Below are 14,267 nucleotides of genomic sequence, written 5' to 3'. Positions count from 1 at the left end.
AAATTGAATATGTGAGAAAGAAGATAATTTTTTTTAAGATTGAGGAAAATTTATATGTTTGATGTTAAGGAGGTGGGAGAAAAAATGGGGGAAATGATTTTTGTTTATAGGCAGATTAATTTTGTGACCAATTTTTCACGGGAGAAATCAGAACAAATATAGGGTGAAAAATACAAATGATTTAATAGAAACAGATTTGTGAACTTTTTTTTTTTTAAAGATTTTATTTATTTATTTGACAGAGAGAGAGATAGCGAGAGCAGGAACACAAGCAGGGGGAGTGGGAGAGCGAGAAGCAGGCTTCCTGCCGAGCAGGGAGCCCAATGTGGGACTCGATCCCAGGACCCTGGGATCATGACCTGAGCCGAAGGCAGACGCTTAACGACTGAGCCACCCAGGTGCCCAGATTCGTGAACTTTTAGTAGCTAAATTGAGAATTATATTCTAAATATGATAGGCAATGTTAAAAAAGAGAGAGAGAGAGAGAGAGAGACAACAAGCTCAAAATGGAGTCACTTGTGCTAAGCCCACATCACCAAACTGAGACTTATTACCTAACCAAATTTCAATTTCAGCCTCTATCAAAAATGTAATCTTAACTAGTCAGTCTACAATTTCCTGGTCAGCACTAGTGAGGTAATGTGCCTGATAAGACACTTGCCATCTCCCAAAGAAAAGTAACTCTGCCTGAAACAATTTACTCTCTTAATAACTTTTGTCCCACCTCCTTCTGCCTATAAAAGCCTTTCATTTTGTACAGCTCTTTGGAGCTCCTTTCCATCTACTAGATGGGATGTTGCCTGACTCATGAATCACTGAATAAAGCCAATAAGATATTTAAAATTTACTCAGTTGAATTTTGTTTTTTAACAAGGATTTCCCCCCCAAACTCCCAGGATAGCATTGTACTTCAAGAAGGAATAAGGAACGATTCCAGGAGGTTCAGGAAAACTGAAGGGAATTGAAGGAAGTAATATGGCAGCTACTGAAGTTTTGAGGTGTTCTAGATGTGGGACCAAGGTTCCCAAAGAGAAAACATATCAAAGAGAAACATTCCTGCTGGCCTAGTGCTGCAAATCCCAGACGTACATTCATGTGGGAGAAGGCAGGCCCCACATTATTAACAAGCTTAAAAACAGATTGAAATTGATCTCCTTTAGGTTATCTGACTTCTTTTATATTCTGTTCTCTCCCTTGTGTTTAGTTTCACTGGGTTTTAATCAGATTCCTTAAAAATTTTCTGAACCCAGGTTAGGATTTAGCATGAAAACAACAGAAGAAGAGAGAAGGCAAGTTTTCTGAGTAGGGTATTTCAAATAACTCATCACACTTAAGGTGATGAGGACTCCTGAAGGGCAGAGAGAAGTGGAGGAAACTCATGCATTTGACACAAGAAAAGCTGAGTAGCCAGAAGAGTTAGTCAGAGGGAAGGTGCTGGGGATAAAAGGTTAGCAACAACTCCCTTAGGAATTGCACTTTGAAATCCAAGGTTTAATACAAGCTTCTTTCATTAGTCTAAGTGTTTCTGCACAAATAACTTGTCATTACAATTCAGTTTAATCTTAGAAATTGGAGGGGCAAAAGACCTGTTAGGTCATAGTGCTTGTCACTCCAGTGCAAAATAGAAACAATGGCTCTCAGGTATAAGATTTCATAAATTAACACAGAAATAGAAAATATAGAACTATTTTCTCTATAAAATGATTTAAGAAGTATAATGTTTTCTTTAGATTTTTTTCTTTTTTAACTGAGATCTTTGGGCATAGGGCTCTTTAATAAGGGCTGAGGCTGAGGGTTTTATCACAAGATAGTAGGAGTGGTAAATGGCATCATGGTGTAAGGACCCATGGATAAGAGACTGACCTATTTACTCTGTAGCTTTGATAATGATGCTTAATCCTTCCCTGCCAGAGTTGCAATTAAAAATAGCAGTAGGATGTTAGCTCAGATCATTGCTGTGGAGAGTATTAAATTATAAACTACATTTTAAACTACTCTTTAAGTGTATTCTGTTCAGAGAAATCTGGATAGTGTAATTTATTTCCTTTCATATACAGTGGAAAACAATTGGTGTAACTGATACGAAAACATGACTGATTGATAGGAATATTCAGATATGCTGATCCAAAATACTCTGATCTTATGGTAGCTTTTGTTTGTTGTTTTACATTCAGAGGGGAAAAAAAAGCAAAAGAGTTAAATCACAAAAAACAAACCACTCAGCTCCCAAACTGCATAAATATTATAGAAGAATAAAGATGTGAATTATCTGAAAATTGTTTCTATGCTTTGGACTGTAAAGCAATATGGCATTCATAAATAATTTTACCCTCAGTATTGTTCTGTCTTTGAAAATTTAAGTTGCAGAATCCCTTTTCATCTCTAATTTCAGATCCCATTTATTTCACTTACCTCTTCATTTAGCTGACAGTGATAATATGCCTGTAAAATATCACTTTTTTGATCATGTATATTTGACAGACACGTTTTTTTTTTTTTTTTTTTTCCCTGTTTCTCTAGGCTAGCACTCTGTCTAGATGATGTACCCCTGCTGGTGATGTCAGCCATCAGACACTATAGCAAATGATGGGAGATGAAAGGAAGCAGGAGATGGTTTAAGTGATCCATCAATTTAATATGTAGGGTTTTGCGCCATGGAAACATTCCAACCAAATGTAGCATTCCTGGCCAGATTTAGATATATGTATTGCATGTGTATAAGCTTAACTGAGAAATATGACTTGATGATTTATATATTATTATTTCTTTTTATGGCAGTTTAATTCAACTACTATCCTACTGAGATTTCTGAAGCTTTTCATTTGGGAGATGTAGTGATGGCCCCGTAATTTACTTTTTATGGTCTATTGAAGAGAATAAGACAGCCTTGAGTTTTTATTTGTTAATCAACGAAATGTATGATAATACTTTTTTTTTAAATAAAAGTGCATGCAAATCTCAAAAGTGTCAACACTCAATTTTCTCAGCAACTGAATAATATGAATCTAAGAAGCAAGATTACAGAGAAGGCTATACAAGAGAACTACTCACAAGACTTTATATTGAATACTCATAAGATGGGTGAAAGCAACAGGGAATTTTAACTTTAGAAAATAATAGCAATTGCTAAGATTGTTGAGGTAAAGCATTATAATTACAAATGGAATAAGTGTTTTTGAGCAAAGTCTTAAGAATAATTGTGGGTTTAAGTGATTAGGGTCTGCAAACAGCATTTCTAGCTGCATATCAAAGCACAAGTGTAAACTGTTTAGCCTGGCATCAGCTGTTAGTAATTTATCACTCTTTCATCTTCACAGAGATAATGATCTTCATCTTACGTACTCTAGTTGGATTTGAATAGCTTCAATATACAAAATAGGCATGTACATTTAAAATTATCTTGTACTAAATGATTAATTTAAGTGCCTTTGTTGTTGTTGTTGGGATAAAGACCCCTCTTAACTTATTAAGAACCCAATCTAAAAAGATTTTTACATTTATTTACTATTTGCATAAGGTTCTTCATGTGGAGCATCTTGGAGTCTCATCCAGATCCTAGCTGCCTTTACCTACCTTCTCTTAGGAATTATTATTTATCAGAGCTTTCACAAATGAAGCTCTAATGGAAAAAAGCCATCTTTGTTCTTTTTGTCTGAAACCCTATACTTTTCAAATGTGGCTGTGGGATCTTGTGCCTGATACAGTTAGCTTGGACTACTGTGTTGGTAGGAATTTTCCCCTCTATACTATGTCAACAATTATCCTGGAGTGAGGATTGACAGACTTAACGAAATTTGTTCCACATGTACTTTGAGACATAACACTTAAAAAAATATACTAAAAATACTTATGTGAAATTCAAACTTAAATGGGCATCTTGTATTTTATCTGACAACTAAAAGGACAAATACAAATTAAAAATAAGGGGTGTAATACTATCTGTTAAAAATAAGGGAGAAAAAAAAAGAAAAGGGAGAGATTTCCCTCTCCTTTATCTTTAAGCAATTTCCTTGGATAACATGTAATTGTAAGAACTTTCCCATCTCTTTGAAATGTATGTACTTTCTTCTGAAGACTAGAGAGGTCCTTTTTTAGCTGGCCTTTTGTCACTTTTTATGTCCCAGCAATGTCTTCCTCAAGAATCTGGGAGTCATCTCATTGGAAGGCAAACATCAAGGGAGATCCCAGTTTCTGTGGGAAGGCAGAAGCTTAATTTCAGTGGGCATCTTGTTCCACATTGCAAAACTACTTCCTATCATGAAGACATGAAAAGGTTGTTTCTCTTCTGGAGAAAGGCACCAAGTTAACACAGATGGTTCCCTCAATTGCCAGAGGAGTCTAGGATGAAGTATGGTGTTGTCAAGTCCTCTTATTTGAGGACTACTTAAAAGAAGTACTAGGTCAACAACTAATCTGCAATCAGGATTAACAGATTTACCAAATTTATTCCCAATATGGTATGGGACATACTCATACTAAAATGTTATTATTCTCAGAAATTTGTCTTTCTTGTTCAGTATTATTTGTTGAGATTAATTTTTGTTCACGTGGGCAATTGTAATTTATTATTTTTCACTGCCATGTATGTTGCATTGAATGAATAAGCTTCAATTTTTTATACCCTTGATTGATGATAGAGCATTGAGATGTTGTTCTAACTTACCAATTAATTTATTTATATTTTGAATATTTTAATATTAAAGAAAACCCATGAAAAAGCATGTGAGGTTTATAAATTAGATTATTAAACATTATAAAACATTAGTTCTTATAATACTGATTTATAGATTCAATTCAATTTCAATTAAATTCCCCCCAAAATTATTCATGGTATAAGGGATCAAAATAATTAGGAGAATCCTTGAAAAAAAAAAAAGAAGAAGAAACAAGGAACTGGCCCTATCAGGTAATGTAATTTGTCATAAAGATTTTATAAAATGCTACAGGATTAATGTGAACAATGTGACATTAAATTATTAATGTGAAAATAGAAATAAAACAATTGAATAGACAAGGGAATACAGAAAGGATCCATGCTCACATGGAAATATGCTACACAACCAATTTGCTCTGCAGAACACTGGGGAAAGGATGACTATTCACTAATTGATACTGAGAAAAATTATTGGTGGGAAGCAATGCTTCATGAATATATTCATATTTCAGCAAGTCTAATATTGAATGACAAACATTCTTTGGAATTTAGAGATAATGAACTGCTCAGGGGAGATTTAAAGATTCATCTCCCCTTAATCCATGGCATAATTTCCAAAGGGAATAGACCTAGAAATCTTTTTTCCCTATCCAAGGATGATTTGTCTATTTTATAGGGCAAAATTTTCTGTTTTTCCCTTCAGAAGGACAAAGGTACATATCTGACAGCTGCTCTATATAAGATATGAACCTCATAAATTTAGGGTTCCTCTTCTGTAATACAAACCCCATTGCACATGTAGGTATGTCTGAACCTCATCACATCACTCTGTGTGGGAACACATGCTGCTAAGATGCTTTGTGAGTGAATGGTGTGGGGTGTGTGTGTGTGTGTGTGTGTGTGCATGGTCACGTGTTTACCTGTAGCAGGTAAAAGTGTTAATTTGCCCATAGTTTCAGATGTAATAATTATCTGTTAATTGAAAAAAATAGAATTCTAGCTCATTTTGTATACAAAAATCATTTCAAGATAGATTATGACTTACTTAAATGTAAAAGGCCAATCTCTAGTGCTCTAGAATGTATGGATTGTATTGCGTCATGCCATGAAAGAATTTCCTTAAGTTTTGTTGTCATGGGAGTCTGACAAAATACTTGGAAGTAATATTGTCACTGAAGCATGGTGCATGGCGGTATGTTTCAGAATGCCATGTAGCTTCAATCTTTTAGAGCTTATAGTGTATATATGAGAGTACTGGTATATTAAACAAGAACAAGAGTTTGGATATATATGACATACCTAGAGTTTGTAACTAAAGACAAATAGAAGAATTGTGAAAATCGATGTGACAAACTGGTAGTAGGCTATAGGATAGGTCAGAGTACAGAGAGAATAATATAGGATATATAAATCAGTCGCCCATTGAATTAATATAGGTAAAACACAATAACAGCCTCAAAGTGTTTGCAGTAGTAATAAAAAAGAGAAGTAGAGATACAATTCTAAATAAAGTAATAAGTGTAAAGGATCAATATCTTAACAATTATTCCAACCTGTGAGACCTCATTTGCAAATAATTTTTTTTTACTCTTGCATCTACTTTTAGATAACCAAATGGAATTATTACTGTGTAACTCAGATTATATCTAAAACAATGATATAAATTCTGAAACTATCAAAATGAAGACTGTGAATATAAATGTTATTGTTGAGGAAGCATAATCTATAGTAGAGATGAGAGAACTGAGAAAACATTGAGACTCTTCATCATTAGAAGGCCAGGAGTTTCAAGTTCATGAAGTAAAGCACTTAATTTAGGCATATTATTAAAATTAAAAATCTAATTAAGGGAAGAATAAGAAAAATACTTACACTATCAAAAATTGGAGGGTAAAAAGTCTGAGGATTGATATGAGAGCAATTTTGATCTATTTACCCATTATTTACTAACTCAACAAAAGCTAAGTGACAAGCACTATTCTACCACTGAGAATACAGCAGTGAAAAAAAGGGACATACATTTCTGCTTTCTTAGGACTTTAAAACAGTATGTGGAGATAGGTGATAACTTATAAAACAGGAGAGTTACATATAGTGAGGTGAAAATGGACCTAAAGGTCTATAATAGGCACTTCAATTTACAGGACATAAGCCTGTTATTTAAACTTGTGGATGAAATTACAAACAAATTATTTAAAATAGTTCACAAGGAAGAGAGGAGGGATTTGGGAGAATTGGAACAGGATATTATTACTTTATATTTTAAATACATCTGTACTCTCGATTTTTTTTTTTTACTATTTGCAAATATTTTAAGGTTTTAAGAAAAATAGAAGAACAACATATGATTCTGCAAAAGATGGCAAAAGACCATTGAGAGAAACTCACATGAGCACAGTACCATTGAAACAAAGATGGAAGAATTCTTTCTGGAGTAGGAAGTGATTTTCTGCTTAAATTCTTCAAGAATAATAGCCTTCTTAGGAAAATTTTCTGTCCTGTGTTTATGGCTCCATGGCATTCCTGTGGTAATAATGCCAAAATGCTGTTGGGTGATTTTAAAAGCTTTCTTCACCTCAGAATAACTCTTACCTAAGGTTACTTTAATATTTCCTAAGTTACAATTAATCTTTCCCTAGGACTAGGTTCTCTTGGAACTCCAATTCCTCCTTTTTCACAGATAAAATGATTAAGTATTTTATTAATTACCTTAGTTCAGGAGGATGAGTGATGTGGCAAGGTGTACATATATTTATTAATTCAAACAGATCTAATACTATAGAGGCTGAAAATCACATAAGGCCATGTTTTTCTTTTATAAGGCCATGTTTTAGAATGAAAATAAATATAATTTATCTAAAGCTAAATGTAATCTTAAAATCCTTGAAAGTTGCAATATTGAGGCAATATTCAATATTTTTTTCACAGTGCTTATGACATCCTTTATTCAATTCATATAGAAAGTCATGCAGAATTAATGTAAAACAGTAGTGTATTAATGTAAAATGTTCAGGGCACACAAGGGATGGAAATTAAAATGCATCCAACAGTCGTATCTGGGTAAAAACATAAAAAGGGTCTCCAAGACATGGATATAAATAACAATAGTTCTCATTAATTGAGAGCTTATCATGTGCTAATATAAACCATTTACATATGTGGAACTCCATTCTACAATGCTATAAATCTGATAATACCCTTATATAAATACAATTTATAGAGAAAGAAACTAAAGTGCAAAAGGGTTATTTATCTTGAGAAGTCACAAAACTGTTAAAGCTTTTTAACCAAAGTCATCAGGCTTCAGAGACCTCACATAAACTGCCTTTCAGATGAAGATTTATCCTCTAGTCTAGTCTCTACCTATAGATGGATAGTCCAGAGCAGCATTTCACAGACTTTAATATCTATATGAATTACCTTTGTATCTCACTAAAATTCTGGTTCCGACTCCATAGCTGTAAGGTAGAGCCTGAGATTCTGAGTTTCTAGCAAGTTCCCAGGTGCTGATATTGCCCTTGCTGGTCTAGCTTGAGCCTTTCCCAATCAAGTTTCCTCAAGAGAATGAAGAACTGTGGAGAATGATTTTAGCAAAAATTCTTTCAATTCTCCCAAGAATGATATATAGCTAGTATCTTCTAGATGCATATGAGAGGTTAATTCATTATATACAATGAAATCAGGGAACTATGATTCAGAAAAGACTTGGTGAGTAATTCTGTTGTAACAGAATTCAGACAGTGCTCCTAACACACAGTATTAGAATGGTAAAATAAGAGGGGAAAACAGATTAACACAGAGGCCTAAGATTTTGATAGCATTGTGCTATTACTGTTTTGGGTGGAGGGTAAGTATCATCATTAACTACCTATAAGTTGGTCATAGAGAAGTTAAAATTCAGTTTTAGCTATTTCCCACCTAAAAGAAGAGAAAACTGTTTTATATTCAGTTTTCAAATATATATATATATATATATATATATATAAACAAAATGATAGCTACCACATATATAGCATTTAATTATGTGGCAAGAATTGTTCAAAGAACATTAAACCATATAGAATCTTCTCAACCGTGAGAAACATCATCTGAAACCTGAAAATAGGCAAAAAAATGACTAAATTGTTTTTCATTTCAGCGGTAGATTAGACTTTCTATTTACTGAACTCTTTTATATTTCTAGTGCCAGAGCTTTGACCATGTTGTGGTAAAGGGCCAAAAGTTATGGTTTTTATTCCAATTCAACATTAACAAGTTTTTTATCCAACCCAGCAATCTTATTCTTCTATAAGTAACCTAGGTTCTCATATGTTCTTTAAAGGAGTCACAGTAATTTACCCACTACTTTCTTAATGAATTAAAGGAAATCTTTGATACATGTTCATTTTATATTGGTAAAAGAGTCATGTTTTTTAAACTTTTGAAACTGAATGCTTTAACAGCTTTGGAGATCACCCATGAAGATGTCCAAAAAGACATACCTAAAAGATTCAAGGAAACTGCATGGTTAAAGAAACGCCCTTGTCAAGAACTGTGAAGGGTGTGAGATTTTATCCTACAAGTTAACAAGTTAGCCAGCCACAGTTTCACTGGCGCTGGTGGAAGTTGTGAAATTCCTGGGTCACAGCAAAGAACTTTACTGTAGTACAACAGGCAGTATCAACTTGACGTTTGCATGTTCCCTTGCACACTCCAAGTCCATGAGGTGATGCAGAGATAGAACCAGGCGAATTCCACACACAAGGAGTTAGTATCACAGCCAAGGAGACACAATTTCAGATAACTCTAATCTTTTACAGCGGCTCTGAGCAAACTTGTCCACATTTTGACCTGAAGGGAGGTATTATCTTCCTTATCCTCCATGGCAAACAGATCTTTTTGGCAAACTGACCTGGAGTGAGACACCCTATCTTCCAGGGCCATTAAGTCTACAAACATCCTGGACTGTTAGTTCATAAATAAGTTATTGATTATGCTGAAGAACTTTGAAAACACATGGAGAACTCTTTCCCAACAAGCACCTCAAGGGCTCTTTGATGCAGCCATGTTTTTCTTCCTTCCTTCTTTCCGTCCTTCCTTCCTTTCTTCCCCTCTCTTTCTCCTTCTCTCCCTCCCTCTTCCCCTCCCCTATCTTTCCTCCCATAAAAGAATCTCGAGAAGTAACAGTATGTTAACTTTGCCCTTTCCCTTCCCTGACTTTTGAGCTTCTTCATCTTTTTAAATTAAAAAAAAAAATTATTTGTATTTATTCTAAGCAGAATTTACTCACAGGCCATAAGTTTTTGTTTCTTCAGTTTCTTCTGGGATATCTTTTTCTTCTGTGCAACCTCTTCTTCTGGTTTAGAAACAATCTGCTCTTTTTCAGTAAGGATCATCTCAGTATGGCAGGGAGAGCTCAGTATGGGTTAATCTGACCATGAACCCTGTAAGTTCTATGCTGCATCCTGGGGGCTTTGTTCACTTGGATGTGCTCCATAACCAGAGAATCTACATCTAAACCCTTAAGTTCAGCATTACTTTCTGCATTTTTAAGCATGCACAGTAAAAATTCAGCAGTCTTCCTGGGCCTTCAACCTTGTGTCCAGCCCCACTGTTTGGCCTGGGCACACCAACCAACTCCACCTTTGTGGCAACGGAATGGCACACATGGCTTCTGCAAAGTGACATCTTTCAGATACTTGGTGACTTTTCAGATATTCACACCCTTGATGGCCTGGGCAGTTTCACGTGTGTTCTTAAAATGAACACAAAGATTTGAGCCTCTTGATTTGCATGATTTTGTAGGGTTTTCTGGGTCAAGAGAATAATGAACCATTTTCAGAGGTCATTTCAGGCTGCTTAGAAGAAGTCAAACTTTCACTATTCACAGATGACATGATACTCTGTGTAGAAAACCCGAATGATGCCACAAAAAATTTGCTAGAACTGATACATGAATTTAGTAAAGTTACAGGAAACAAAATCAATAGACAAAAATCTGTAGCATTTCTATACATCAATAATGAAGCAGCAGAAAGAGAAATCAAGGAATCAATCCTATTTACACTTGCACCAAAACCCATAAGATACCTAGGAATAAACCTAACCAAAGAGGTAAAAGGTCTGTACTCTGAAAACTGTAGAACACTTATGAAAGAAATTGAAGAGGATATAAGGAAATGGAATAGCATTCCATGTTTATGGATTGGAAGAACAAATATTGTTAACATGTCTATACTACCCAAAGCAATCTATACATTTAATGCAATCCCTATCAAAATACCACCAGCATTTTTCATAGAGCTAGAATATGAAAAGATGCTCAACATCACTCTTCATCATGGAAATACAAATCAAAACTATAATGAGATATCACCTCACACCTGTCAGAATGGCTAAAATTAACAACGCGGGAAACAGCAGGTGGTGGGGAGGATGAGGAGAAAGGGGAACACTTTTATGCTGTCGGGGGGAAGGCAAGCTGGTGCAGCCACTCTGGAAAACAGTATGGAGGTTCCTCTAAAAGTTAAAAAGAGAGCTACCCTACAACCCAGAAACTGTACTACTAGTTATTTATCAAAAGAATACAAAAATACAGATTCGAAGGGATACATGCAGCCTGATGTTTATAGCAGCATTTTCAACAATAGCCAAATTATAGCAAGAGCCCAAATGTCCATGGACTGATGAATTGATAAAGAAGAGGTGATATATATATACACAATGGAATATTACCCAGCCATAAATAAGAATGAAATCTTGCCACTTGCAACAATGTAGATGGAGCTAGAGTTTATTATGCTAAGTGAATTAAGTTAGTCAGAGAAAGACAAATACCATATGATTTTATTCATATGTGGAATTTAAGAAACAGATGAACATAGGGGGGAAAAAAGAGAGAGGCAAACCTTAAAACAGACTCCTAACTATAGAGAACAAACAGGGTTGCTGGAGGGGAGGAAGGCAGCGGGATGAGTTAAGTGGGTGATGGGTATTAAGGAAAGCTTGGTTGTGATGAGCACTGGGTGTGATAAGTAAATGATGAATCACTAAATTCTACTCCTGAAACTAATATTACACTATATGTTAACTAACTGGAATTTAAATAAAAACTTGAAACAAACAAAACCAAAACCAAAACCAAAAAAATTTCTATGTGTCTGTAAATCTGCATGTTTGTACTTGAGAAAAGATTCTCCCTTTTGTGTAAGTCTGAAATGCTTTCCGACCTATAACATCTCTTAAATGAAAGGAGCTCTGTTTTCATTGATTTGTTGGTATTAATAAATGCTTAAGTAAATAAAACATTCCCAAATTCTCAGAGAATATAGAAATGAAATCTTAATGCTTTAAATGTACAGGATTTTAAGGAAAAACAATTCTTAGATTAACTGCTGGCTCAGAAACATTGTCAGAATCTAAGCTCATAGTTAAATCTTATACTGGCATAAAAATATTGTGTGTTTTAAGAAAATTTTAAAGCTATGTGTATTTTTCTTGAGGATAATACACATGTATATCTTATTTACTTATTTATCTTTAACAAATTTGTGTTTGCTTTAAGTGAAGAGTCAGTTCAGTTACATCTGAACTTCCTAAGCTTTTTATACTGGTTATCTGTTCAAGTAAGCTAACATAAATCATAATAACATAATAACTATAACTTTTTACATCGGTATTTGTCAGCTTAAACGATTTCCAAGATCTTCAGGTAATTTAAAACCTTGAATTATTAAATTGAGTTTATTAATTAATAATCCTGAATATCAATACTTTGTAAGTAAAACTGAATAATAAAACATTGATCCTGAAGCATAGATTTAAATTTATATACTTTCTCTTCTTATTTTTATATGCTACATTGTTTTTTTCTTTTAAAGTCATATTAATGAACATGTTCATTTTTACCACTTTAAAAAAGGTGTAAAGAAGGGTATATGCCTATAGAAAGTTGTGTTAGGTGCATTTTTAAGCTTTGCGAACCTGCTAAAATACTTGATAATGGCACAGTTCTGAGCTTTCTGCCTCCTACTTCTCTGTGTGTTAGAAGTTAGCTACTCTGATTAAAAGTTATTCATGTGGGTGGTTTAAAGCATTCACAGAACAATAATGACAAAGAAATAAAACCATGCATGCAAGATAATAGAAAGAATTTTAATTTTTCAATGGTAAATAGTTTGGTCCTATGGTATAGATAAAGATTGTCTCAGAATATGTCAGAGTAGAATGAAAGGCAAAATTTGAGGAAGTATAGCAAGTTATAAAAGGTATGAGAAGCACAGATATTATTTGCCTTGATTTATAAAACTTTATATTAGTTTTCTAATACTGCTGTAAGAAATTATCACAAACCTGTGACTTAAAACACCCCAAATTTATTATCTTACAATATTGGAAGTCAGACTTCCAAATTGGGTCTCACTTGGCTAAAATAAAGATGTCAACAGGGCAGCATGCCTACTGGGACTCTAGGGAAAATTTTGCTAACTTGAATTTCTCAGTTTCTAAAGGCTATGTCTCTTCCTTGGCTCCTGCGCTCTTGCAGCCAGCATTCATATCACTCTGAACTCTGATTCTATAGTCAGATCTCCACAGCCTGGAAATGCACTTGTGTCAGGGTATAAGCTAGAGTATTCACAGGGCTCATTTTATTTGTTGTTCCTTGCTCAGGGATCCATGCTGAGCTTCCAGTTGTTCAAATTCTGAAAGCTATTTTTGGAAAAATTCTGATCTTTTCATTGTTTCAAGTGAGAGAGTAAGTTGAATCATTGTTATTCCATCTTGGTCCAGTGAAAGTCCTGGAATACTATTGGTAATATTTTATAAAGAAGTGACTTTTTCTAATACAAATTGTTATTTTTCTTTGTTTTAAGAAAATACAAAAAGTATTTTATTTTCTCATAGAAGGTTTAATTTCTTTTACAAGATGGAACTGCATTTAAAATTCTTTAAGAAAAAGTCTTCCTTTTATTCGTTTCTATAGTGTTCATGGAAAGCCAATTACAAATCATTGAAAAATTTGAGGGGTTGACTCCAGTTGTACAATTCTCAGAGAGTTGATATTTGTGGTTATACATTTAGAATATATCTGAAACACAAAAATGTTAAAATTTAAAGTGTGTTTAATGTCAGAGAGCTAAGGGAGTAAAAAATAGTGAATATGTATGTCACCAATCTGTGTGTGTGTTTTTTTTTTTTAAGATTTTATTTATTTATTTGACAGAGAAAGACACAGCGAGAGAGGGAACACAAACGGAGAGTGGGAGAGGGAGAAGCAGGCTCCTCGCTGAGCAGGGAGCCCGATGTGGAACTCGATCCAGGGACTCCAGGATCACGACCTAAGCAGAAGGCAGTCGCTTAACCGACTGAGCCACCCAGGCGCCCCCAATCTGTGTGTTTTAAAGCATTTCAAAACATTTAATACCAGAGCCCAGATAATATATTACTCATATCTGTATTACAAAAAGTGATCATATCATAGTGGTAACACACTGTGAGATTTGGTAGTTGCCATGGTAACTATATATATATTTTTTTTCCTGAACAGAAGAATAAATAGCTACACACATTCCTTGTAATTTATTAAACTGGTAATTTACAGTAGCTTTAGAGATAGTGTGCCTTCTCATTTTTT

At 34.3% G+C, this 14,267-nt stretch overlaps 1 pseudogene; it reads right to left on the bottom strand.

Moving 5' to 3' along the window:
• Positions 1–9,915: 9,915 nt before the first annotated feature.
• Positions 9,916–10,469, bottom strand: LOC118009156 (annotated as a pseudogene).
• Positions 10,470–14,267: the final 3,798 nt, after the last annotated feature.

This window comes from Mirounga leonina, unplaced genomic scaffold (assembly GCF_011800145.1).
Source record: "Mirounga leonina isolate KUSES-001 unplaced genomic scaffold, KU_Mleo_1.0 Mir_127, whole genome shotgun sequence".
Classification (NCBI taxonomy): Eukaryota; Metazoa; Chordata; class Mammalia; order Carnivora; family Phocidae; genus Mirounga; species Mirounga leonina.
This window is presented reverse-complemented; position numbering and strand designations above follow the sequence as displayed.